This window comes from Artibeus jamaicensis, unplaced genomic scaffold (genome assembly GCF_021234435.1).
Source record: "Artibeus jamaicensis isolate MK-2021 breed Jamaican fruit bat unplaced genomic scaffold, CSHL_Jam_final contig_733, whole genome shotgun sequence".
NCBI classification, from domain to species: Eukaryota; Metazoa; Chordata; class Mammalia; order Chiroptera; family Phyllostomidae; genus Artibeus; species Artibeus jamaicensis.
Window position 1 is genome coordinate 132,011 of NW_026521941.1, and position 26,315 is coordinate 158,325.

The 26,315-nt window shown below is 37.4% G+C and overlaps 1 pseudogene; it reads left to right on the forward strand.

Moving 5' to 3' along the window:
• The window catches only part of LOC119049893 (vacuolar protein sorting-associated protein 26C-like), a 63,506-nt pseudogene extending 39,369 nt beyond the window's left edge, over positions 1–24,137 (forward strand).
• The last annotated feature ends 2,178 nt before the right edge of the window (positions 24,138–26,315 follow it).

Sequence of the window (26,315 nt, forward strand, 5' to 3'; positions counted from 1 at the left end):
AAGCAACAGTGGAAAACCTATTCGAACAAATAATAAAGGAGAACTTCCTCAATCTGGCAAAGGAAATAGACTTCCAGGAAATCCAGGAAGCTCAGAGAGTCCCAAAGAAGTTGGACCCAAGGAGGAACACACCAAGGCACATTATAATTACATTACCTAAGAATAAAATGAAGGAGAGAATTCTAGAAGCAGCAAGAGATAAGGGGACAGTCACCTACAAAGGAGTTCCCATCAGACTGTCAGCTGATTTCTCAAAAGAGACCTTCCAGGCAAAAGGGGGCTAGAAATAAGTATTCCAAGTCATGAAATCCAAAGACCTACATCCAAGATTGCTCTATCCAGCAAAGCTTTCATTTAGAATGGAAGGGCAGATAAAGTGCTTCTCAGATAAGGTCAAGTTCAAGGAGTTCATCATCACCAAGCCCTTATTATATGAAATGTTAAAGGCACTTATATAAGAAAAAGAAGATAAAAATATAAACAGTGAAAGGACAGCCAACTCACAGTTATTAACAACCACACCTAAAACAAAAGCAAACTAAGAGGACAGCTAGATCAGGAGCAAAGCCACAGAAATGGAGATCACATGGAGGGTTAGCAACAGGGGAGTGGGAGGAGGAGAGATGGGGAGAAGGTACAGAGAATAAGTAGCATAGATGGTGGGGAGAAAATAGACAGGGGGAGGGCAAGAGTAGTGTGGGAAATGTAGAAGCTAAAGAACTTATGACACATGGACATGAACTAAAGTGGGGAAATGTGGGTGGGAGGGGGTATGCAGGGTGAAGGGGGATGAAAGGGAGAAATGGGACAACTGTAATGGCATAATCAACAAGATATATTTTTAAAAGAAACTAAGAAATTATAAATATTTCTAAAATTCATGTCTTGAAACAGAGACCAATGGACATGAACTAATTATAGGTCCTCTCATCTGTCTACTCAAAACTCCAGAATAAAACAATAGGGCAATAGGAATGTTCTACAGATGATAGCTGACAATTTTTCAGAATTATTGTAACACAATGCTCATGCATTAAAAAGGCTAACAGATATAGCCCCAGATTTATAGTGTTATTATAGTGCTATTTAAGACCATTGCTAGAAAGAAATCTTAAATAGAGAGCCAAAAAATAATCAACAAGTAAACAGAAACACTGGCTGGTGTGGCTCAGTGGATTGAGAGTTAGCCTATGAACCAAAGGGTCACTGGTTCAATTCCCAGTCTGGGCACATGCCTAGGTTGCAGACCAGGTTCCCAGGAGAAGGTATATGAGGGTCAACTACACATTGATGTTTTTCTCCTTCTCTTTCTCCCTCCCTTCCCCTCTTTCTAGAAATAAAATAAATAAATCTTTTAAAAAACCAGCAATTAGACCGACTGCTAACCCCTCATAGCAATAGTGAAAGTCAGAAGATGATAGAATAAATATATTCAAGAAGTAGAAAAAAATAATTGTTAACCTAGAATTCTATAAGCAAAAACCCTTAACTTTCAGTGAACAAGGAAAGCAAACTATAGAGATAAAAATGAAATATTTGTCAAGACATTCTCACTAAATTAAATTCTAAAGGATGTACTTTCAGTAGAATAAAAGTGATCACAGATGAAAAGTCTGAGACAGAAGGATGAATAATCAGCAAAGATTCTGGTGAACATGTAAGCAAATTAAAACAAGCATTGATTCTATCAAACAATATGATGTAAGTGGGAAAAAATAAGCCAGAAGTAAAATACTGAAAAAGTATAGTATATGAGTTGGGATGGAGATAATAAGAGTTAATGAATTTCAAGTTCTCTATAATATTGAAAAAGAGTAAGTAATGTAAAAATATAAATATTTGAAAAACAAATATGAAAAACAATAAATTAGATACATACAAAAAGCTGGGGAGTTATATTAATATTACAAAATATTCACTTTAAGACAAAAGGTATTCCTAACAATAAAGAGTGTCATTTAAAAGTTATTAAAGGCACTCTAGCCAGGGTAGCTCAGTTGGTTGGAATGTTGTCCCATAGCTAAAAGTTCACAGGTTCAACTCCCAGTCAGGGCACATACCTAGGTTGTGGGTTTAATTCCCAGTCCAGCACATTCAGGAGGCAACCACCATAATCCCCAGTCTGGTATGTGCAGGAGGCAAATGATTAATGCTTCTCTCTGTCCCACTGATATTACTCTTTCCCTTTCTTTCTCCTTCCATCTCTCTCAAAAAAGCAGTGAAAAAAATGTTTTGGGGTGAGGATTAAAAAATTATTAAAAGACTCAATTAACCACAAGTACACAACTCTAAAGTTGTATGTAATGAATAACACAGCCTCAAGGTATATGAAGTAGAAATGGACAGACCTACAAACAAAAATTGACAAGTCCGTATTAATCTACTTTCATTACTTGGTAAATTAAGAAAACAAACAAAAAATGAGGAAGAATGTAGAATTTGGAATAGCACAATAAATAAGTTTGTTCAAATAGATAACACAGAAAATTCAAAATTATAAAGCAGTTATGAAAATTTATTGCATGCTAGACCTCAACATTTTCTAAAGAATAAGTGCCACACAGACCAAATTTAATTATCACAATGTACTTAATGAACAAATAACACAAACAAGCTGCAAAAGTACATGTTGTTTAGAAGTAAAATTACAAATTTAGAAGTAAAAAGGTAGAAAAATATAACATGGGAACACTAACCAAATGACAGATGGAACAGGCACATTAATATTGTACAAAGTAGTATTTAGGACAAGATGTATTACTAGGGATAAAGAGGGAAATTTCATAATGCTAAATATATAAATTCAGTTCAACAATACAGAAATTATAAATTGGTATACATCGAATACTTAGCTTCAGGATATAAAAAGAAAACAACAGAGCTAAAAGGAAAAAGGTATTCTCTTTCTCAGTCATAATTGGATTTATTTTTCATGAATGTACAGTTTAATGGACTTACAGAGTGTGAACATACCGTTCAAAAACAGAGCAATATCTGTACCACAGAAGCTTCCCTCAAACTCCTTCTCAGCCAACTCTCCCTCCTTTGACTTTTTAAATAGACTTTCTTTCTTAGAGAAGTTTTAGGTTCATAACAAAATTGGATGGAGGAAACAGAGATTTTCTATATACTTCCCTTTTGCCCTACACATTCATTGCCTCCCACATTATCAACTTCTCCCATCAGAGTGGAACATTTGTTACACTGGATGAACCTACACTGATTAATCATTACCACCCAAAGTTCATAGCTTACATTAGGGTTCATTCTTGGTTTTGTATAGTCTATGGTCTTGGACAAATGTATAATGGCATCACTACAGTATCACACAGAGTATTTTCATTGCCCTAAAAATCTTTTGTGCTCTGCCTATTCACCCCTTTCCTTCTTCTAACCTCTGGCAACTACTGATCTTTTTACAATCTCCACAATCTTGCCTTTTCCAGAATGTCCTACAGTTGGAATCATACAGTATGTAGCTTTTTCAGATTGACTACTTTCACTTAGTAATAGGCACATAAATTTTCTCCGTGTCTTTTTATATAACCTGAGAGCTTGTTTATTTTTAACAGTGAATAACATTCCATCGTTTCTATATACCACAGTTTATCTACTCACCTACTGAAGGACATCATTGTTGCTTCCAAGTTTTGGCAATTATGAATAAAACTGCTATTAACATGCATGTACAAGTATTTATATAGAATAATTAGGGATTTAAACACATCTTGCTCAGTACCTAATAGGCCAAGAAGGTACAAATATGAGTAAGACTCTAATAGATTTAAACAACATGATTAACCAGTATGATCTAATTGACAACACCCAACAATATAGACTATAGATTCTTTTCATGAATGCATGGAACATCAATCAATATGGACTATAGCTAGGCCACAAAGGGAGTTTCAACAAATTTCAAAGGACTAAAACCATACAAAGTATGAAATTAAACTAAAAATCAAGTGTTTTTTTTTAAGATCATTAGAAAATAACCAGAAACTGGGCAAAGTATCACAACTTTTTTGGAGGATGAACACCCTCAGCCTCCTTTTCTTCCATTATTGCTTTCTTTTGACTATATCTGTATATGTGTATACATGAACACATGAATATATATATATACACACACACACATGCACATTTGCAGACTGCCAACTATTTCATCCCTAGGAATGCTATGTTATTTATTTATTTATTTGTCCTTACCTGAGGACATTTTTTCATTTCTTTTTTTTTTAATATTAAATTTTATTTAGTTACTTTTCAAGTACACCGGACCCCGGCCCGGTCTCCCCCCTCCCTCATTTTTTCATTTCTTTTAGAGAGAAAGAAAGGGAAAGAGAGAGAGAAACATTGATATAAACAAGAAACATTGATTGATTGCCTCCCGTATATGCCCAGAAAAGGGATTGTGTGTGTCCAAATTGGAGATCAAACCAGCAACCTGGGTGTATGACCTGACTAGGAATCAAACCCATGAACTTTTGGTGTATAGAATGGCTCTTTGATCAACTGAGCCACCTGGTCAGAACAGGAATGCCATGTTTTCTTAACATTGCCATAACTTCCTACAGGTTAAGTTGTTCTATATAAAACCATAATGCTGATTTAATCCCAAATCCCTGTACCGCAAGAGGAGCCTTGAGCAAAGGTTGCTATGTAGAAGAGTCCTGTGTTAGGTGGAAATGGCTAGGCCTTTGTCCCTCCATGTGTTTCAGTCACTGGATGGGAGCTGTCCTGAGAAGAGAATGCAATCAGCTACCACTGCTTTGCTCAGACATTGCCCAGGAGGTTTCTCCAAGAGCAGCATCACTAGGTTTGAAATGAAAGTAGATATGGGGGAAATAACAGCTGGAGACTGTTAGATAATTATACTATAGCTGCTGGGCAGGTTCTTTCTTGAAAGATTATTTGAGTGGTATATCTTCATGTCAGCCACAGCCTGTACCAGAAAAGAAGAAAGATTGAAAAGCCAATAATCCATGTATCCAAATCAAGAAGCTAGAAAAAAAACTAAGTGTCCACCAATAGATGAATAAAGATGTGGTATATATGCACAATGGACTAATATTCAGCCATAAAAAAGAAAGAAATCTTGCCATTTCCAACAACATGAATGGACCATGGGGGCATTATGATAAGTTAAATAAGTCAGACAAAAACAACTTATATATGGGATCTAAAAAATACTGAGTTTGTAGATGCAGAGAACAGGTTGGTAGTTGCCAGAGGTAGGATCATGGACAATGGGCAAAATGAGTGAAAAGGGTTAAAACGTACAAACTTCCAGTTATAAAATAAACAAGTCATGGGGATGTAATGTACAACATAATGACTATAGAAATAATACCATGTTGTATACTTGAAAGTTGCTAAGAAAGTAAATCTTAAAAGTCACCATCATAAGCAAAATTATTTTAAACTGTGTGTGGTGATGAATGTTAACTAGACTTATTGTGGTGATCATTTAGCAATGCAAATAAATATCAAATTATTATGTTGTACACTTGAAAGTAACATAATGCTATATGTCAATTATATCTCAATTTTAAAAATTTTAAATAGCTAGAAAAAGAATAGAAAATTAAACACAGATAAAAAAGAAAGGAGGAAATTATAAATACAAGAGTAGAAAACAATAAAATAGAAAGCAGGTGAATGAGAGAGAAAATCCAGTCAAAATTTGGTTCTTTGGAAATACTAACAAAATTGATAACCCTCTAAGAAGACATCAAAAGAGACAGAATGGTAGAAAAAGAATACAAAATGCCAATATCATAATTCAATATATATTAAAAGATAATAAAAGGTTATTATGAGCAATTTTATGCCAATACATTTGACAACTTAGATGAAATAGACAAATTCCTGGAAAAGCACAACTTAAATAGTCACAGAAAATAGAAAATGTAAGTAGTCCTACATGTCAAAGTAATTGATCCATAATTAAAAACCTTTTCACAAAGAAAATTCCAGTCCTAGATGGCATCACTATTAAATTTTTCCAAACATGTATGGAGGAAACATACCTCTCTTACACAAGCTCTCTTAGAGAAGATAATGAAGGAACATTTTCCAATTTGTTTCATGATAGTATAATACACGGGTGTCAAATTCATTTTCACTGGGGGCCACATCAGCCTGTGGTTGCCTTTAAAGGGCTGAATGTAATTTCAACTCCTTAACAGTTAAGGAGTAGTTGCATTTATACAGTCCTAAAATTATTTTGGCCCTTTGAAGGCAACTGAATTTGCCTTCAAATATTGTTTTATGATAATATTTTATCTGATATAGCTCCCCAGGCAAGGGAAACAAAAGAAAAAAATAAGCAAATGAAACTACATCAAACTAAAAAGGTTTTGCATAGCAAAGGAAATCATCAACAAAATAAAAAGACAATGTATGGAATGGGGGAACATATTCACTGATACATCTGATAAGGGGTTACTATCCAAAATTTATAAAGAAGTTACAAAACTCAACACCAAAAAACCAAACATTCTAATTAAAAAATGGACAAAGGAGACACTGTCCAAAGAGGACATACACATGGACAGTAGGCATACGAAAAGATGTTCAATGTCACTAATCATCAGAGAAATGCACATTAAAACACAATGAGACGTCATCTCCTACCTATCAGAATGGCTATCATCAATAAATCAACAAACAATTGCTGGTGAGGATGTGGAGAAAGGGGTACCATTTTGTACTGTTGGTGGGAATGTAGAGTGATGCAACCACTGTGGAAAGCAGTATGGAAATACCTCAAAAAACTAAAAATGGATTGCTTTTTGACCCAGTGACATCACTTCTAGGAATATATCCAAAGAAATCCAAAACACCAATCTGAAAGGTGTAAGCACCCTGTGTTCATTGCAACATTATTTGTAATCACCAAGATATGTAAGCAGCCTAAGTGTCTATCAGTAGATGAATAGGTAAAACAACTATGGAATATTTACATAATGGAATACTACTTGGCCATAAAAAAGGAGAAAATTTTACCCTTTGCGACAGCATGGATGGACCTGGAGAACACTGTGTTAAGTGAAATAAGCCAGTCTGATTTAATGGACAAACTGAACTAACAAGGAAAATAGGGACAGATTCATAGAGAGCAGGATAACTACTATTATGGGGAGGTGGGTTGTTAAGGGATGGAAGGATGGAACCAAAAGGGAAAAGGACTCATGGACCTGGACAACAATGTGGTGATTGTAGAGGGCAGGGGGTAGAAGGGGGTTAAATGGCAATGGAAAAAATACAATAAAATATTTTTTAATTAAAAAAAAAACAAATCAAATCCAGCCAGTGCATTTTATCCCAGCAATACAAGATTCAGTCAACATTCAAAAATCATTCAGCACAATTCACCACATTAACAGAATAAAGTACAAATATATAGTTGACTCAATAGATTCAGGAAAGGTATTTGATAAAATTCTATAAAAAACTCAGCGAACTAGAACTAGAAGAAAACTCTCTTAACTTGATAAAGGGGATATCCAAAAACCTGCAGCCAACAAAATACATAAAGCTGAAATATTGGACACTCTTCCCTGACACTCAGACTGCGCTGGATAAGGATGTTCACAATTGTCATTTCTTTCAACGTGTGTCAGTAGTTTTTAGTCTCTATATGCTACCAGAGAAATGAATAAAAGACATAATGTTTCTATGGAAAAAGGGAAAAACTAATTTAAAAATGATTGTGTACATAAAATATTTAAACAAAATATAAACTATTAGAACTAATGGCTGAATTTAGCAAGGTTATTAGACACATGGTTAGTATACACATATCAAATTATTTAGGCAGTTAGCATCACATATTCTGAAAGTTCACTCAAAGTTTTCCCTTGGCAATGTATTTGGCTTCTCCATTCAGGTGGTCTTTTTAGGGTAGATAAGAGGGGAAAACATGGCTACAGCAACTTCTACATTCCTTGGAGGAGAGTGAGGAGGTGCTGCCAAAACAGGGAGTTGGTCTTTTATTTAAAAGAGTAAATGTTTAGAGGATTTCTGATTATAAAATGTAAGACCCAAAGTATTAGCTAGAATAGGGGAGGTCCAGTAAGAGGACTAAAATTCTCTTTATAATAATATCAATGACTGTTCTCTGTGAGGTGGAGTATGAGAAAATTTAAAATTATTTTCAGCTCCCTTTGGAAGAAGGGCAAAAATACAGAAGAAGGAACTCTAGAAATGTGGACTCCAGACATACGAGAGGCAGGGCCTGAGAAGAGGGTAGTTTAAGTTGTTTCCTATGTTGAGTGCAGTTTGCAGGTGATATATGCTCTCTTGGAATTCTCAGAAATATTTCAGAGGGGACTGAGTTTACTAAATAAAATCAAATGTGAGATGTAGACTCAGGGTATTTTATTTGGCTCTCAAAGAAATGATGATCCCCTCGGTGCTAACTGGGGACTTTAAGGTAGATCTAATTACTATATTGACAAGAAATAACATTTGTGTGAAAATATAACACTACAGAGCTAGAAAAACATTTTCATTTTTAATATACCATTTCATAAATGGTTTTACTTTCCAAACCTATTTCAATATTTGGTAGAGACAATATATTTTTCAATAAACACAATCTGACACTACTCTAGAACTGAGCTCCACAGTGATTTTTTAAAAATTTATTTTATGACCTGCCTTTTGACCCAGCAATTCCACTGCTAGGATTATGCCCTAAGAATCCTAAAACATCAATTTCAAAGAACATATGCACCACAATGTTCATAGCAGCACAATTTACAATAGCCAAGAGTTGGAAGCAACCTAAGTGCCCATCAGTAAATAAATGGATCAAAAAATTGTGGTACATATACACAATGGAATTCTATGCAGCAGAGAGAAAAAAGAAGCTACTACCCTTTGCAACAACATGGATGGAACTGGAAAGCATTATGCTGAGTGAAATAGGCCAGGAGTTGAAGGACAAATACCATATGATCTCACCTTTAACAGGAAGCTAAACAACAAAACAAGCAAGCAGAATAAAAACAAAGACACTGAAATAGAGAACAAGGGGACAGTGACCAGAGGGGAGAGGGGAGAGAATTTAAGGGGGAAAAGGGGGAGGGATTTGGAGGAACAAGTATGAAGGACACAGGGATGAGAACTAAGGGGGAGGAAATGGGAGGGAGGTGGGGAGAATGGCACGGGGTCGGGGCTGGGATGGGAGAAATAGACAAAAAACTGTACTTGAAAAATAACTAAATAAAATTTTTAAAAATTTTTATTTTATTATTGTTAAAGTACAGTTTTCTGTCTTTTACTCCCATCCCACTCCCCATTACTCTCCACCTCCCTTCCATTTCCACCCCCCTTAGTTTTTGTCCATGTGTCCTTTATACTTTTTCCTGTGAATTCTTTCACTTTTCCCCTGAAATTCCCTCCCCTCTCTCCTCTGGTCACTGTCAGCCTGTTTTCTATTTCAGTGTCTTTGGTTATATTTTGCTTGTTTGTTTGTTTTGTTGTTTAGGTTCCTGTTAAAGGTGAAATCATATGGTATTTGTCTTTCACTGACTGGTTTATTTCACTCAGCATGTTTTCCAGTTCCATCCATGCTGTTGCAAAAGATAGGAGTTCCTTATTTCTTTCTGCTGCATAGAATTTTATTGTGTAAATGTACCATAATTTTTTGATCCATTCATTTATTGCTGGGCACCTAGGTTGCTTCCAACTCTTTGTTATTGTAAATTGTGCTGCTATGATCATTAGGGTGGATTTTTTTTTTGGAGCGGTATTTCAGGGTCCTTAGGATATAATCCTAACAGTGGAATTGCTGGGTCAAAAGGCATATTCATTTTTAGTTTTCTGATAAAATTCCATACTGTTTTCCATAGTGGTTGTAACAGTCTGCGATCTCACCAAAGGTGAACTAGGGTCCCCTTTTCCCCACAACCTCTCCAACATTTGTTGTTTGTTGATTTGTTTATGATGGCCATTCTGACCAGTGTGAAGTGGTATCTCACTGTGGTTTTAATTTGCATCTCTCTGATGGATAGCAATACTGAGCATCTCTTCATGTGTCTCTGGATCCACTGTATGTCCTCCTTGAAGAAGGGTCTGTTCAAGTCCTTTGCCCACTTTTTAATTGGGTTGTTTGTCTCCTTAGAGTGGAGTTGGGTAAGTTCTTTGTATATTTTGGAGATTAAACCCTTCTCTGAGGTATCATTGGCAAATATGTTTTCCCATAGAGTTTCATCTCTTTTTATTTTAATACTGTTTTCTTTAGCCATGCAGAAGCTTTTAATTTTGATGAGATCCCATTTGTGTATTCTTTCTTTTATGTCCCTTGCTCTAGGGGACATATCAGTAAAAATGTTGCTGCATTAAATATCTGAGATTTTCTTGCCTATGTTCTCCTCTAGGACTTTAATGGTGTCACAGCTTATATTTAAGTCTTTTATCCACCTTGAATTTATTTTTGTGTATGGTGTAAGTTGATGCTCAAGTTTCATATTTTTGCACATAGCTGTCCAGTTCTCCCAACATCATTTGTTGAAGAGGCTATTATTACACTATTTTATGTTACTGCCCCCTTTGTTGAATATTAATTGCCCATAGAGACGTGGGTTTCTCTCTGGGCTCTCTGTTCTGTTCCATTGGTCTATGTGCCTGTTTTTATGCCAGTACCAGGGTGTTTTGGTTACAGTGGCCTTGTAATACAGTTTGGTATCAGGTATTGTCATCCCTTCGACTTCACACTTCTTTCTCAAGATTGCAGCAGCTATTTTTGGTCGTTTATGGTTCCATATAAAGTTTTGAAGCATTTTTTCTATGTTTGTGAAATATGCCATTGGTACTTCAATAGGTATTTCATTGAATCTGTGAATTGCTTTGGGAAGTATGGACATTTTGATGATGTTAATTCTTCCAATCCATGAACATGGTATGTTTTCATTTGTCTTTGTCTTCCTTGATGTCCTTCTTCAGTGTTGTGTACTTTTCTGTATACAGGTCTTTTACCTCCTTGGTTAGGTTTATTCCCAGATATTTAATTTTTGTTTTTGCTATATCAAATGAGTTTTTTTCTTGATTTCTGCTTCTGCTGTTTCATTGTTAGCATACAAAAATGCCTTTGATTTCTGAATATTGACTTTGTATCCTGCTCTTTTGCCAAATTTATTTGTTAGGTCAAACAGTTTTGGGGTACACTCTGTAGAATTTTCCATGTACAGTAACATGTCATCTGCAAACAATGACAATTTTGTTTCCTCCTTTCAGATTTGGATGCCTTTTATTTCCTTTTCTTGTCTGATTGCTGTCGCTAAAACTTCCAATACTATATTGAATAGAAGTGGTGAAAGTGGACAACGTTGTCTTGTTCCTGATGTTAGTGAAAAAGATCTTAGTTTTTGCCCATTGAGTATGGTGTTGGCTGTAGGTCTCTCATATATGGCCTTCATTATATTGAGGAATGCTCCCTGTATTCCCACTTTGCTGAGTGTTTTTATCATAAATGGGTGTTGTACCTTATCAAAAGCTTTTTCTACATTTATTGATATGATAGTGTGATTTTTGTCTTTGCTTTTTTTATGTGGTGTATTAAATTTACTGATTTGTGAATATTGAACCATTCTTGCATCCCTGGGATAAATCCCACTGATGATGGTGTATGATCTTTTTAATGTATTGTTAAATGCGATTTGCCAATATTTTGTTGAGGATTTTAGCGTCTATGTTTGTCAGTAATATTGGCCTGAAGTTTTCTTTCTTTGTTGTGTCTTTATCTGGTTTTGGGATTAGACTGATACTGGCTTCATACAAAGAGTTTGATACAAAATGATGGAGTCTTCCATCATTTTGGATTTTTTTTGAATAGTCCATGAAGAATAGGGGTTAGCTCTTCCTTAAATGATTTGTAGAATTTTCCTGTGAAAACATCTGGTCCAGGGCTTTTGTGTGATGGGAGTTTTTCAATTACTGCTCCAATTTCATTTGCTCTTATTGGTCTCTTCAGGCTTTCTGCTTCTTCATTCAGTTTGGTAGATTATATTTTTTTAGAAATTTGTCTATTTCACCTAAGTTTTCAAATGTCTTGGTATACAGTTCTTCATAGTAATTTCTTACAATCCTTTCTATTTCTGTGGTATCAGTTGTAATCTCTCCTGTTTCATTTCTGATTGTGTTTATTTGTGTCTGTTCCCTTCTTTTCTTGATGAGCCTGCTTAAAGGCTTGTCTATTTTGTTTATCTTTTCAAAGAACCAACTCCTGGATTCATTGATCCTTAGAATTGTACTTTTAGTCTCTATGTCATTTAGTTCTGCTCTGATCTTGGTTATTTCCTTCCTTCTACTTGCTCTGGGCTGTCTTTGTTATTGTTTCTTGAGTTCTTGTAGGTGTAGGGTAAGGTTGTATGTTTGAAATGTTTCTATCTTTTTTAGGTAGGCCTGTACTGTTATGAACTTCCCTCTCAGGACTGCCTTCACTGTGTCCCATAAGTTTTGGGTTGTTGTAAGTTCATTTTCATTTGTTTCCAGAAACTTTTGATTTCTTCCCTAATTTCATTTTTGGGCCATTCATTGTTTGATAGCATACTATTCAATCTACATGATTTTGAATGTTTTGGGTTTTTTTCCTTTGGGGTTGGCTTCCAGCTTCAGTCCCTTGTGGTCAGAGAAAATGCTTGGTATGGTTTCAATATTTTTGAATTTGTTGAGGCTTGTTTTGTGTCCTATCATGTGGTCTATCTTCAAAAGTGTTCCATGTGCATTTGAAAAGAATGTGTATTTAGTTTCTTTGATATGAAGGGCTCTATATATATCAGTTAAGTCCATTTTATCTAGGGCATTGTTCAATGCAACAATATGTTTGTTGATATTTTGTTTGGAAGATCTGTCCATTTTTGACAATGGGGTGTTAAAATCCCCTGCTATAATTGTGTTGCTATCAATATCTTCTATAAAGTCCTGTAAGATTTTATTTATATATTTGGGTGCTCCTATGTTGGGTGCATATATATTTACAATGTTAATGTCTTCTTGGCAGATTCTTCCCTTGAGTATTATGAAGTGACCTTGTGGTCTCTTTTTATGGCCCTTTTTTTGAAGTCTATTTTGTCTGATATGAGTATTGCTACCCCAGGTTTTTTCCCATATCTGTTTGCTTGGAAAATTTTTTTTAGCCCTTCACTTTTAGTCTGTGTAGACCTTCTGTCCTGAGGTGGGTCTCTTGTAGGCAGCATATGTGTGAATCATGCTTTATTCTCCACTCAGCTATTCTATGTCTTTTTGGTTGTTTTTTTTTTGTTTTTTTTTAATATTAAATTTTATTTAGTTACTTTTCAAGTACATTTTTTTTTATCTATTTCTCCCATCCCACCCCCCACCGCTTGGTCTCCCCCCTCCCTTCTATTCCCCCCCCAGTCCTCATCTCTGTGTCTTTCATACTTGTTCCTCAAAATCCCTCCCCCTTTTTCCCCTTAAGTTCCCTTCCCTCTCCCCTCTGGTCTTTTGATTAGAGCATTTAATCCATTTATGTTTAAGGTTATCATTGATAGGTACTTATTCATTGCCATTTTTGTACCTTTGTTCCTCTCTCTCTTTCTCTCTTTTCCTTCCTTCCCTTAAAGCAGTCCTTTTAGCATCATTTGCAGAGCTGGTTTGGTGGAGGTGTATTTTTTAGACTTCTTTTTTGTTTTGGAAGCTCTTTATTTGGCCTTCTATCATGATTGAGAGCCTTGCTGAGTAAAGTAGCCTTGATTGCAATCCTCCGGTTCTCATTACTTGGAATATTTCTTTCCATTCTCTTCTTGCTTGGAGTGTTTCCATTGAGAAGTCAGCAGCTAACCTTATTGGGGCTCCCTTGTATGTCACTTTCTGTTTCTCCCTTGCTGTCTTTAAGATTCTATTTTTATTTTGGAATTTTGCCATTTTAATGATGATGTGCCTTGAAGTGGGCCTCTTTGGGTTCTTCTTGATTGGGACTCTGTGATTCCTGGATTTGTGTGGCTTTTTCTCACATCAAATTAGGGAAGTTTTCCCTCATTACTTTTTCAAATAGGTTTTCTATCCCTTGCTCTTCTTTTTCTCCTTCTGGTATCCCCATTATTTAGATATTATTACATTTCTTATTATCTTGCATTTCTCTTAATCCCTCTTCATTGTTTCTGAGCCTCTTTCCCTTTTCTTGCTCTTTCTGGGTGTTTTTTTCTACTTTGTCTTCCAACTCACTGATCCAATCTTCTGCTGCATCAACCCTGCTTTTATTCCTTCTACTGAGTTCTTCAGTTCAGAAATTGTATTCTTTATTTCCTCTTATCCCTTGGTGATAGTTTCTATTTCCTTTTTCATATTGATATATTTTGCAGTGAGTTCATTGTAGCTCCCCTGTAGTTTGTGGTAGCTGATTGTGAGCTCTTTGAACTTCCTGATAACCAGTGCTTTGAATTCAATATCTGATAGTTGACTTGCCTTTATTTCATCTAACATTCTTTCTGAGGCTTCCTCCTTTTCTTTCATTTAAGGATTGTTTCTTTGTCTTCCCATTGTTTGTGAGACTCTTCTTGTTAGCTTCAGCTTCTTAAATTGATTTGTTCTGGCTTCTTGGGTTTATGGTGTGAACTTCTATGGTATAATACCTGTGAGCTTTGGTGGTGTAGTCTCCTTGATCTCCCAAGCTTACCTGTCTGGGGCTGACATTGAAGTTGGCTCTGTGTTTGTGTTTGTGTTTTGGTTGTTTTGGGGTCTTCCTTTTGTGGTTTCTTCCCACCAGCTGGTTAACTGATGGTCCCTCTGTCCACCACCTGTTTTAATTTGTTGTACTGGTGAGGGCAGGTTGTTTTGAAGCTAATTCTTTCATGTGTACAAGGTTTTGAGTGTTCTCTTTTGCTCTTGTTTAGTTGTTTGTGCTGGGTAGTTTCTCCAGTATTTAGTTGTAGTTCCAGATAGGTCTTGGATTTAGGTTTGTGTGCTTTCTACTTTCTCATTCACCTTCTTCTGTTGTTATCTGTTGGTGGTTCCTTTGCTGTTGGGTTCCCTCTTCCTTTGGGTATCCTGGTGTTCTGTGCTTCCATCTACTTCTGTGTGTGTGTGTGTGTGTGTGTGTGTGTGTGTGTGTGATCAGTTGGAGGGGAGAGACAAAATGGTTTATGACAGCAGGAGATTATTTTATGATATTTACAGTCACAGTTGGTAGAAAAGAGACAGGAGATCTTTAGCCTATGTATAGTGTTAACTGTAATCTTCAACCCAACTAGCTTCAACCCAACCCCACTTTTAAGAAAGGATGGACAAAAGATAAATCTCTTGTTGGGAAGGGAAGGCTTGTGAGTTGGATCTAGAAAGCTGTGAGGTTGTGAGAGGTCAGATTCTGAGGTAAGGTAAGAGTAAAGGATAGTAAATGGGTGTAGTGTGTGAGCAAATAGAGTTAACCACTACAGTAATAGAGTTCAGGAAACTGTGAAGTGGGCTAAGATCTGGGAGATGTGTTGTGAAGTATTTACAATTGTATAGAACGGCTATTATTTACAATAATATTAGAGCAACAATCATATGATAGACTGTATGAGATCTGGATAACATGAACAGGGGGTATAGAACTTTGGGTAGTGTGCTAAATGAAAACAAGTGGCGTGAAGTATGGAAAATTAGCAATACACTGTGGTGGAAAGAACAGGGGAAACCTGTCAAATGATACAAATTATACAAATAATATAATCAGCCAAGGCAAAGAAGCCTATACAGAAAGAGGAAGATTACAAAGATACTATTAAAATATTAAAAAGTGAGGATAATGAAAAATAATAATACAAGTATGTAGTAACTTAGGGCTTCTCTGCTATAGCAAAGTGAAATTTCTCTCTCTCTCAGCTGTTGGGATGCCCCCTCCTTGGGTCCAACTCTGGTCTTTCCACAGTTCCAAGTTGTTTGGGTCACTTGTGGGTAAAAGAAAAAAAAAGGCAGGAAAAGGGAGGAAAAAGCAATAAGTTTGGAAAGTAAGAAAGAAGGAATAAAACAGAAAAGAAGAAAAGAGAAGAGAATGTATTGAAAGATAAAACAATAAAATTTAAAAGATAAAATAGCACTTAAAAAACAAACAAACAAACAAAATCTCTTGTTGGTTTCAAACTGACCGAACTGGTTTTTTTTTTGCAGGTAGCTACAGCAGGCTGAGGAGCGATTTGTGTGGTCTTTTTGTGCAAGCTCTCCCAAGAGCTAACCTAGTGCCTCTCCCCAGCGCCTTGTGAAGGGGATCTAGGTCCTCTTCAGAGCACTTTCCCCAGGCATCATCACTGTGGGCTGGTGTGTGGGGGTGCATGTGCACCAGCCAGGCTGCCTGGGTCCCTAGGAATCAGGCACAGACCCTTCCCAGTTCTGTGGGGAAATGCAAGGCTTTCTGCCCAACTTCGGGATTGCTGCCAGGCTAGATGGGGAGCAGGCCAAGTGGCTGAAGAATCCTTCAGTTTACTTTCCAAAAAATGTCTCCTTAAGAAAGCCTGCCTCTCAGCACAGCCTAATTCCCCAGCCAGATCTGTGACTATTGGAGTCAGAGCCTGGCACTGTGCCCAAGGTGTGACCACAGACTCCCAAGCTGGCAACCACAGAGTCTGTGGTTGATCATGGCCCTTTTTCCTTATTACCCTCTCTGCAAACTTAAGCAAATAGGTCTCTCCCAGTGCCCAACCTTGCTTGGTGGGGAGGGAGGGAGCTGATGATCCAGCCCTCTCCCAAGGACCCTTCAGCAGGCCCGAGGCTCCCAAAGAGTTCATGGTAGACACACCGGGCGCCAGCCGAGGCCGCTGCTGCTCCTGTCTCTGTTCCAGTTCCTGAGACCCTACTGTCCTTCAGATGTCTCCTTACCGTCTGGTTTTTTAGTGTCCATTACAATTTCTGGTCTCTTATTTTCATATATGCTGGGAAACTGTTGGCTATTTGCACTATTCCTCCATAGATTAGCCAGAATTTTCTTCCATGTATAAGGGAAAATGGAATCCACTCTGTCCTACTCTGTTGCCATCTTCCCTCTGTCTGGAATTGGAGACTATTATGCAATCACTGGACGTGAAAGTGGGTGAAGAGAAGGCTGACCACAGAGTCCATACAAATGGGAAAGGATTAGAATTCTCTCTTCAAATGGGTAGAATACAAATCAGCCAGTTCCCTGTGTCTGAGGTACATTTGACACTGCGCTGGCTCGGGCACCTGTGTGCCAGAGCCACCCGGTGCCCCTACCAGGTGGCACCCCACCTTATCCACAGTGATTTCTTTGCACCAGGCATGTCACACCCATTTTCACTGGGGGCCATATCAGCCTCTCAGTTCCCTTCAAAGGGCTGAATGTAGTTTTAGGACTATGTAAATGTAACTACTCCTTAACACTTAAACAAGAACTCCGGCTCGGCTCTGCCGCTGGGCAGAAACAAGGTGCCAGATAAAACAAGGTAGAGAAATGGATTTGGCCCGGGGGCCTTGTGTTTGCTGCCTGTGCTTTACAACTATTAAATGGTCCATACTTTTTATAATAAAATAAATATTCCAGCTCATGTGAAATAATTTTTTACTTGCATTTATACCTAACATTTCAGGAAGATCTCTGTTAGAAAGCCTTATTGATACTTTATAGTGGCAAATGCCACATGGCCCTCTGAGCCTCCTCCCTCAGATCCTATGATGAGTGAAAATGGAATAGAGTAGATGAAGGGAACCTCAGAAAGACTCCTGAGTCAGAAGAGAAATGCAGCAAGTATTCCACATCCCCCAGAAAATGTGAACCTGTGATCACCATTGTAATTGACCAGTTCTCTTTCTCAACAAAGTGTCAATCTTGCACATTAGCTATGAAAGTACTTCTAATATTTTGCCTGTTGCAGCTGCAGAAACTGAGAGCCTCTGTATGTGAACTGGAGATTGGAGCTACCTAAAATCCTCTTTGGGGATAAGGTTAGTGTCAAAGGATAATTTTTAAAAGTTAAAAACATGACTTATAGAAATAAAGAATGAATATGCTTCAAAAATTTGCTTTACTCATTAACAAAGGAACTAGCAGAATTGTAAAGTGGGTTCAAAAAGAAGTGGAGAGATTGAGCATATCTAGACACTGTAAGAAATAATGCTGTAGTAGGATTGTTAGATTAGATAACAACTGGTTACTGACCTACAGTGCAATAAAGCCACAAGCTTTGTCACTATCTTTTCTAACAGAAAAAAAAAATCATGTGCTTCTTTACTGGACAAAAAATATTTCTACCTTATAAATCTGTAAGTCAACATCTAATTTAATAGAATCAGAGCTCTAACTAACAGTAAATAGTAAGTGCAACAAAGGTACAATCTCCCTAGACAATGCTTGAATGATATAATAAATGGATCCTGTCATCTCTTTATACATGCTTTGGGTATTTTTTAACACTTAGGATACATAAGAGAAAGAATACAACAAGCTTCAAGGACATTGCACTAAGAAGTTGGCCTTTTCAACCTATAAATGGAAGCAATTTTCTCTGGGAGTCATGTATTTTTTGGTGTGTTTGTTTGTTTAATTGCTTATTTATTTTTGCAACAAGCAAAGAGACTCCAAGATTGTCTTGTTCTTTGAAGAGGAAACACTTCATGAAAATATCTGATCATGTTTCCATTGCTTTGATTGATGTCTTTAGAGAGAACAGGCCCTAAGTAAAGTTCAGAACATTTAGACCTTTAACTAAACTGGTCAGCCATATTTAAAGAATTTGATTATTATGTCTTTAAAGAGAAAACACAGAAACAAGCCTTCGGGAAAATAAGCTAAGCCAATTCCAAGGAGAAATAAAAAGCTTATTCTTAAAGGGAATAGTTAGAAATTCATCTGACTTTTCCTAGGAATTTACCTATCACAGTTTACTAGGAAAGGTGATTAAGATAAAACAAAACAAGCTGAGGTATCCTGCATCATCTGAGCATGCTTCAGCTGTTACCTGGTGCCACAAGGGGGTGGTTACACAAGGAATTCCATGATGTGACGCCATGGGTCGATGATGCTGAGAAATCACAAGCAGGCAGAACCCAGCAGGGCAGAATGCAGCCCTTAACCAAAAGGGAGAGGTTAGGGGCTACAGCAGCCAGTGCAATTAACTAATGAAACAGGCAGTGGTAACATCCTGCAGGGATACTTGGGTGGAAGCAAAGGCTACCATAAAAATAAATAAATAAAAACACGGTGTTCAATGACTACTTAATGTCCAGGGTAGTTAATGTTTGAAATTTTACATTACTACTTAATGTTTGAAATTTTAAGTCAGAACCTATAAATTCCAACAGATACCAGTATTGGCAGTCACATTGCCTAAATAACTGTCAGGAGCCCTGGAGAGGCTATGAGGAACTGGAGACTCTTGTCTGTTGAAAGTAGATAGCCACTGCCCACGGCCACTTATTGTTGCCACATGAGATCAATGGTTTAATGTTGCCAAATCTTAAAATTTTTTAAAAAGCTGGAATTCAAATTGTATGTTCAATCTTCCAGTTTTAACTTTCACTGAATTTTTTTGGAATGTCAGTGAAAGGCAAACAAAACACATCTATGAGCCAACAGTTTGTGATCTCTGCATTAATGGCTCTCAAATCCAGTACTACCAATGATCTATAAAAATCCCTATCCCCAGATTATCTCTTTCTGTCTTGCTTTTCCAAGGTGGAAAACTTTCTGCCAAACTTTCGACCCAGCTCTCCTAATATTTGTCTTTCAAATCCTCTTTCTTGGCTTGATCCATTGCAGTCTTTGGATGAATGATGTTCCTTCCACTTTTGTGTTTGATTTTGGCACCTAGAGAATACACCCCATTTTGAGTCTGACATTTTTACTACTGCTTATATGAACAGAGATTATGAGCTAGTGCATGCAGCTGTGTGTGTGTGTGTGTGTGTGTGTGTGTGGCAGAGAGAGAGTGAGATTAGTAATAAGAATGCTGAATTGAGAGAAAGAAATCTGTTCCAACCCACAGGTTTGGATTTTAATAGCATGGAACATTGTGAACTAGAACTTAACAGATCAAGACTAATTCCTTAGCCACATTGGTAGTGGTTCTCAAGCCGGGCTGCATATTGCAACTACTTAGGAAGGCTTTACAACATACAAATAATTGGCCACCACCTCAGAGATTCTCATGCAATTTGTCTAGATTATATTATTTGGCATCAGCACTTTTTAAAAGTTTCCCAAGGCCCTTAATGTCCAGGCAGGGTTACCACTGAGTGAGGAAAAGCCCCAGAGCATAATTGTTAAGAAGGTGGGCATTAAAAACTTTAAAGTGAGCTTCAGTTCTGACTTTATCACCCAATAGCTATGTAAACCCGGCCAACCTGCCTAGGATGTCTAAGGCTCACTCATTTACGTAAACCATGGTACAAATGCCTTGTTCATAAGACTGTGTAAATGAGACAATTTTGTAAAGTGCTTGGCAAGTACAAAATAAGCAATGGCTATTATTCTTGTCAGCAGGTGTGAAGGAGAATTTTGTGACCACTCATTATTTAATAGTATTTTAAATCTTATTATTTAAAAACAACATATTAAGCACCCTTATTAAAATTGTACTGAAAATTATATATGACATGTACTCATTCAATATATTGTTTCCACAATCATTTTGATAATTACAGAGTGATTGCAGTTGAAGAAGTCCTTTAAGCATTGTGACATGCAGACACCTGGGCAGAACAGGTCCTTCTCCATGCAGTGATATGCAGGAAGATAGTACAAAAAATACAACTGGCTAGTATATATATGATAAGATATTGAAGTTTCTTAGCAATCTAGCAAATTCAAATTAAAATAGCAATGGAAAATTACGTTGTGGTCTATCAGAATGGCAAAGACTTTTTAAAAAAAACAACAGCATGAAGAAATCTGGAATTTTATGCACTAATGGTAAGATAGAAAATTGGTGTGCAATTCTTAGAAAAAATGGTAATGTGTACAAAAAGCCTTAAAAATATTGATATCCTTTGGTTCAACAATTTCACTTTTAGGAATTAATTCTAAAGGAAAATCATCAGAGACACATCAAGTATTACATACAATCATCTTTATTGCAATGTTATTTATAACAGCAAAACAGTTGAAAATAACTTGGCCAAGTACAATATAGATTATAAACTATAATATAAACTATAACACAGACATATATTGGAATGCTACACTACTGTTAAAAAATATGCTTTAAAAGATTACTAAATAACATAGGAAAATGCTCACCAAAAACTATAAAAGTAAGAAATACACATCACTTAGAGCACTTGCAGAGGAGTTTTTGAGATGAATACTTCTTTGGACATTAAGGTTAAAAGTGTGAACAAGACAACAACAAATTTAAAAACAAAAAACAACTACAACTGACAAAATCAAGCTATATAGAAATCTGACAACCTAGGAGTTAAAAAAAGAAACATTCGTCCAGACCAGTAGGAGGAACGGAGGTGGGTAGCTGGGTGGAGAGGACTTGGGGCAAGGTGGCAGCTGGCCTGCAAGACAGCAGCTGGCGGACCCAGTGAAGTGGCGATGGGTGGAGTAGGAGGGCCCACATTCCTGAGCAGATAAACTGGGAGAACCAACTGGGAGTGAGATAGACCACGCAACCCAGGGCTCCAGAGCAGGGAAATAAAGCTTCAAACTTCTGATTGAAAATACCTGTGGGGGTTGAGGCAGCAGCAGGCAAAACTCCCAGCCCCACCGGGTCCTAGAATGTACATGAGCCCATCCACCTGGGAATCAGCACCAGAAGGGCACAATTGGATTGTGGGTAGTGGAGGAAGTGACTGAAAACTGGCCGAGAGCAGAGCAAGTGCCATTGTTTCCTCTCAAACCCCTCCCCCACATACAACAACACAACACAGTGATGTGGGTTGCTCTGCCCCTTACTATGTAACAGGCACACAGAGACAAAAAAAATGGCCCAAATGAAAGAACAAATCAAAGCTCCAAAAAAATACAAATAAGTAATGAAGAGTTAGCCAACCTGTCAGATGCAGTTCAAACACTGGTAATCAGGATGCTCACAGAATTGGTTAATTTTGGTGACAAATTAGATCAAAAAATAAAGGCTGCACTAAGTGAAATGAAGGAAATATACAGGGAACCAATAGTGATGGGAAGGAAACTGGGACTTCAATCAATGGTGTGAACCAGAAGGAAGAAAGAGACATTTGACCAGAAAAGAATGAAGAAACAAGAATTCAAAAAAATGAGGAGAGGCTTAGGAACCTTCAGGACATCTTTAAATGTTCCAACATCCAAATCATAGAGGTACTAGAAGGGGTAGAGGAAGAGCAACAAGTGGAAAAGTTGTTTGAACAAATAATAAAGGAGAACTTCCACTATCTGGCAAAGGAAATAGACCTCCAGGAAATCCAGAAAGCTCAGAGAGTCCCAAAGAAGTTGGACACCAAGGCACATTATAATTACATTACCCAAGATTAAAGATAAGGAGAGAATCTTAAAAGCATGAAGAGAAAAGGAAGCAGTTACCTACAAAGGAGTGCCCATCAGACTGTCAGCTGATTTCTCAAAAGAAACCTTACAGACAAGAAGGGGCTAGAAAGAAGTATTCCAAGTCATGAAAGGCGAGAACCTACATCCAAGATTGCTCTATCCAGCAAAGCTTTCATTTAGAATGGAAGGACAGATAAAGTGCTTCCCAGATAAAGTCAAGTTCAAGGAGTTCATCATCACCAAGTGTTTATTACATGAAATGTTAAAGGGATTTATCTAAGAAAAAGAAGACTAAAAATATGAATAGTAAAATGGCAACAAACTCACAGTTATTAACAACCATACCTAAAAAAACAAAAACAAAAACAAACTAAGCAAACAACCAGAACAGGAACAGAATCACAGAAATGTAGATCGCATGGAGGGTTATCAGCAGGAGAGTGGAAAGGGGAGAGAGGGGAAAAAGGTACAGAGAATAAGTAGCATGGGTGGTAGGTAGAAAATAGACAGGGGGAGGGTAAGAATAGTACAGGAAATGTAGAAGCCAAAGAACTTATATGTATGACCCATGGGCATGAACTAAAGGAGGAGAATGTGGGTTGGAGGGGGAGTGCAGGGCAGAGGGGAATAAAGGAGGGAAAGTGGGACAACTGTAATAGCATAATCAATAAAATATATGTATATATATATTTTTATGTGAACAAGGTTATCATGCCAGAGAAATGTTCTTCGGTGTGCTGGTCATATCTGGGAAGGATTCTGTCCAGCAGCAGGCTCTCTTTGACAGCAGGAGGAACAGGGAACCTCTAGCTCAGTGCCAATTGTGTGGGTGTGTTTGAAGCTTTCCATAATTTGGTTAAACCTATCCAGATTATCAACAGCACCATCAAAATTGTGAAACCAAGGGTTTCCCAGTGGCAAATTGAAATTCCTTTTGAATATTCTCTGCACAGGAAGGGTGAGAAAGTTCTGTGTCAGATGTAGCATGTTTGTCAATATTCAGCATACTCTGTGCTGTTACTTGAAGCAGACTCTACTGGCAAAGGATTGACAAACACCTGTGAATTCATCCTTCAGTCTGCTCCTCAGAGCCATAACTGACACCAAGTCCCTGTACACTTTACTATCACATCTGAAACCTTAAAGAAAGTCAGTGACAGTGCCTTGCTCCCCAAATTTCTCATTAAAGACATATCAACAGAACTATGTTATCACACAGCCTCTATAGAAGAGCTGATGGTTGAGAGCTTGGAGGCCACCCTCCAAAGCAGAGAGCTGCAGCCAGCATGCATGGAGATCTGTGGGTGCACAGATGGATAAGCCCAGGATGCCACAATGATTCACACTATTCAGATCACCAGTGGGGATGTCTGTTGGAACATCTCACTCTGCATATACATAGTCTTCCTCACACTGTTCAACTGCCCTACACTGGAGACCACCAATTCAAATTGGAATTTGAGGTTAATATCTTATGCTTCTTCACGGCGATCATCTTATCCTGGAGAACTTCCTATTGAAGCTTAGCAGGACAAAGCCCAGGAGGAGGGAACCCAAACATGAGAGAGGCCAGGTGGAGATGCAGGTAGTACCCAATCTTCATGGGAGCCAAAGCCAGCACCACAGACTTGATTTCTTGGTTCTGTATCAGAAGTGGACCCAAACCCTCAGATCACAATCATTTCCTCCTCCCAGCCAGCACCTCTAGAGGCCCTGGGTGAAAAAGTGAAGGGATTAAGCAAAAAACAAAACAGAAAAAAACCTAAGAGACAACTGTTTGATGATTACCAGAGGGAAAGTGGGGTGGGGGGAAGTAGAAGAAGGTAAAGGAGAGATGAACAGTGATAGAAGGAGACTTTGGGTGGTGAGCACACAATACAATATACAGAGGATGCATTGTAGAAGTGTATGTCTGAAACCTACATAATTTTATTAGCCAGTGTCACCCCAATAAATTGAATAAAAATTTCATCAGGATTTCTCATTGTTATTGGCAAGATCATTTCTCAGAAAGCAAAATTCCCTGTGACTGCTGACTTACCTGCTCCTTTTTTTTTTTAGGGGCAGAGGACCGTTGTAAAAAATAGCACTTTGAGTTTTGCTAAAAGTGAGGTCCTGGGAACAAAAGGGGGTCCTCCGTGACTGGCTAACAGATGTGGCCAGGACTCACAACACCAGAGCAGCTGTAGGACTGTGACAAGCATGCTTGCTTATTCTTCCCAAGTGGGGAAAAAAATTTGAAGCATTTTTTCCATCCTGTTTGATAGGGTTTTTTACATTTTTCATTATGATTTTAAAATCTTTTAGAAAACTGGAAAAAAGTTCTTGCTCTTATAAAAGATAAGGAAAGAATATGAATTGTGAATCTAAAACAGTGTATTATTTTGGAAATGGCCATTTAGGCAGGCACACATTTTGACTATTGGAGCTCCTGTGGAAGTGGGGCCTGGCTCAAGTTCCCAGCTGTGTTGTGAATTCAGAGTAAAGGTGGAGAGGTAAATCATAAATAAATATTTTAAAAAGCCAAAATATCAGACACAAATTTGTCGAGTCCCTGTCCCAAGTCCATTTGTTCTGGTAACTGGTGGGGAATTGAAGCCCTGACATCATTTCTGACTTCTCCCTTGAAGTCTCATAAGTTCTGAATGTGAGTCTGAGTCTGACTCACCCTTTAAATACTTGGAGGCTAAGACTACCCCCACCTGCTAGCAGTGTTTAGGGGTGTAGCAGATAACCCGTGTTCACACACAATCTCTCTTATTCCTCTTTCTTGTTCAGAAATAGGGTCGTATTGACATGTACCCATGCCCACCTGGCTAGAGACTTATGTTTGATTCCTATGCAGGTAGGTGTAGTCATATGACAAAGAGGATGTGGGCCAGAGGATGCTGGCCCCTTCCCACAACTGGACCAGGAACAGCTCTGCATCCAAGCCCGATAGACCCAACAAATTAGTTGGGCAGAGCATCTTACCTCCCTTCCCTGTTTCACCATCACAGAAGAGAGAAAGAAATAGGCTCACCTTCAAGCCATAGGATTGCTGGGTGCGGCAGCCAAGGAAAATGGGCTGGTTTCACTGTCACTCGCTATCCAGGCTATCAGTTGACACAAAAGAAGCATCAACCTAATACCAAGAATAAATTCTGTGATGACAAAAAAGGTACACATACAAATTTTTTTTAATTAAAGCAAAAATTCAAAATATTAATAGTCATTATTTGGGGTAGTAGAATTGTGAGACTTCTATATTTTTTCAAATTTTCTATAATAAACCTGTATTGTTTTTATAATAAGAAATACATGTTATAGCCCTGGCTAGGTAGCGCAGCTGGTGGAGCATTGTCCCACACACCAAAAGACTGTGGGTTTAATTCCCAGTCAGGGCACGTACAGGAGGCAACCAATTGATGTTTTTCTCTCTCCCTTCTTCTCTCTCTAAAATCAATAAATATATACTCTGGCGAGAATTTGAAAAAAAAGAGAGAAAAATATGTGTTATAAAACTTTTAAATGTTATATGGCCAAAAGAAAGAAAAAGAGAATATGCAACTTTCTAAAAAGAATCTTGTTTTAATAAAGCTTATTTGTATCTGTAGACCAATATCACAAGTATATTCTATCCCTGGTATTTTGGGACAATAAGAGAATTTCTTGGCAACAAAACTGAATTGGTTAAAAATATTTTATAAATCTTCCCCACAAAAGTATTTTCCCAAGTAAAATATATGTGTGGTGTCAAATAGGTTTATCAGAATGGTCATTCACTAAGTTATATAATATTTAATCATTGAGGTGTACACTTGAAAGTGATATAATATTGTATGTCAACTGTAAATAAAAAATTTTAAATGATTTTAAAGAGAAACTATCAACATATTGTTAGGAT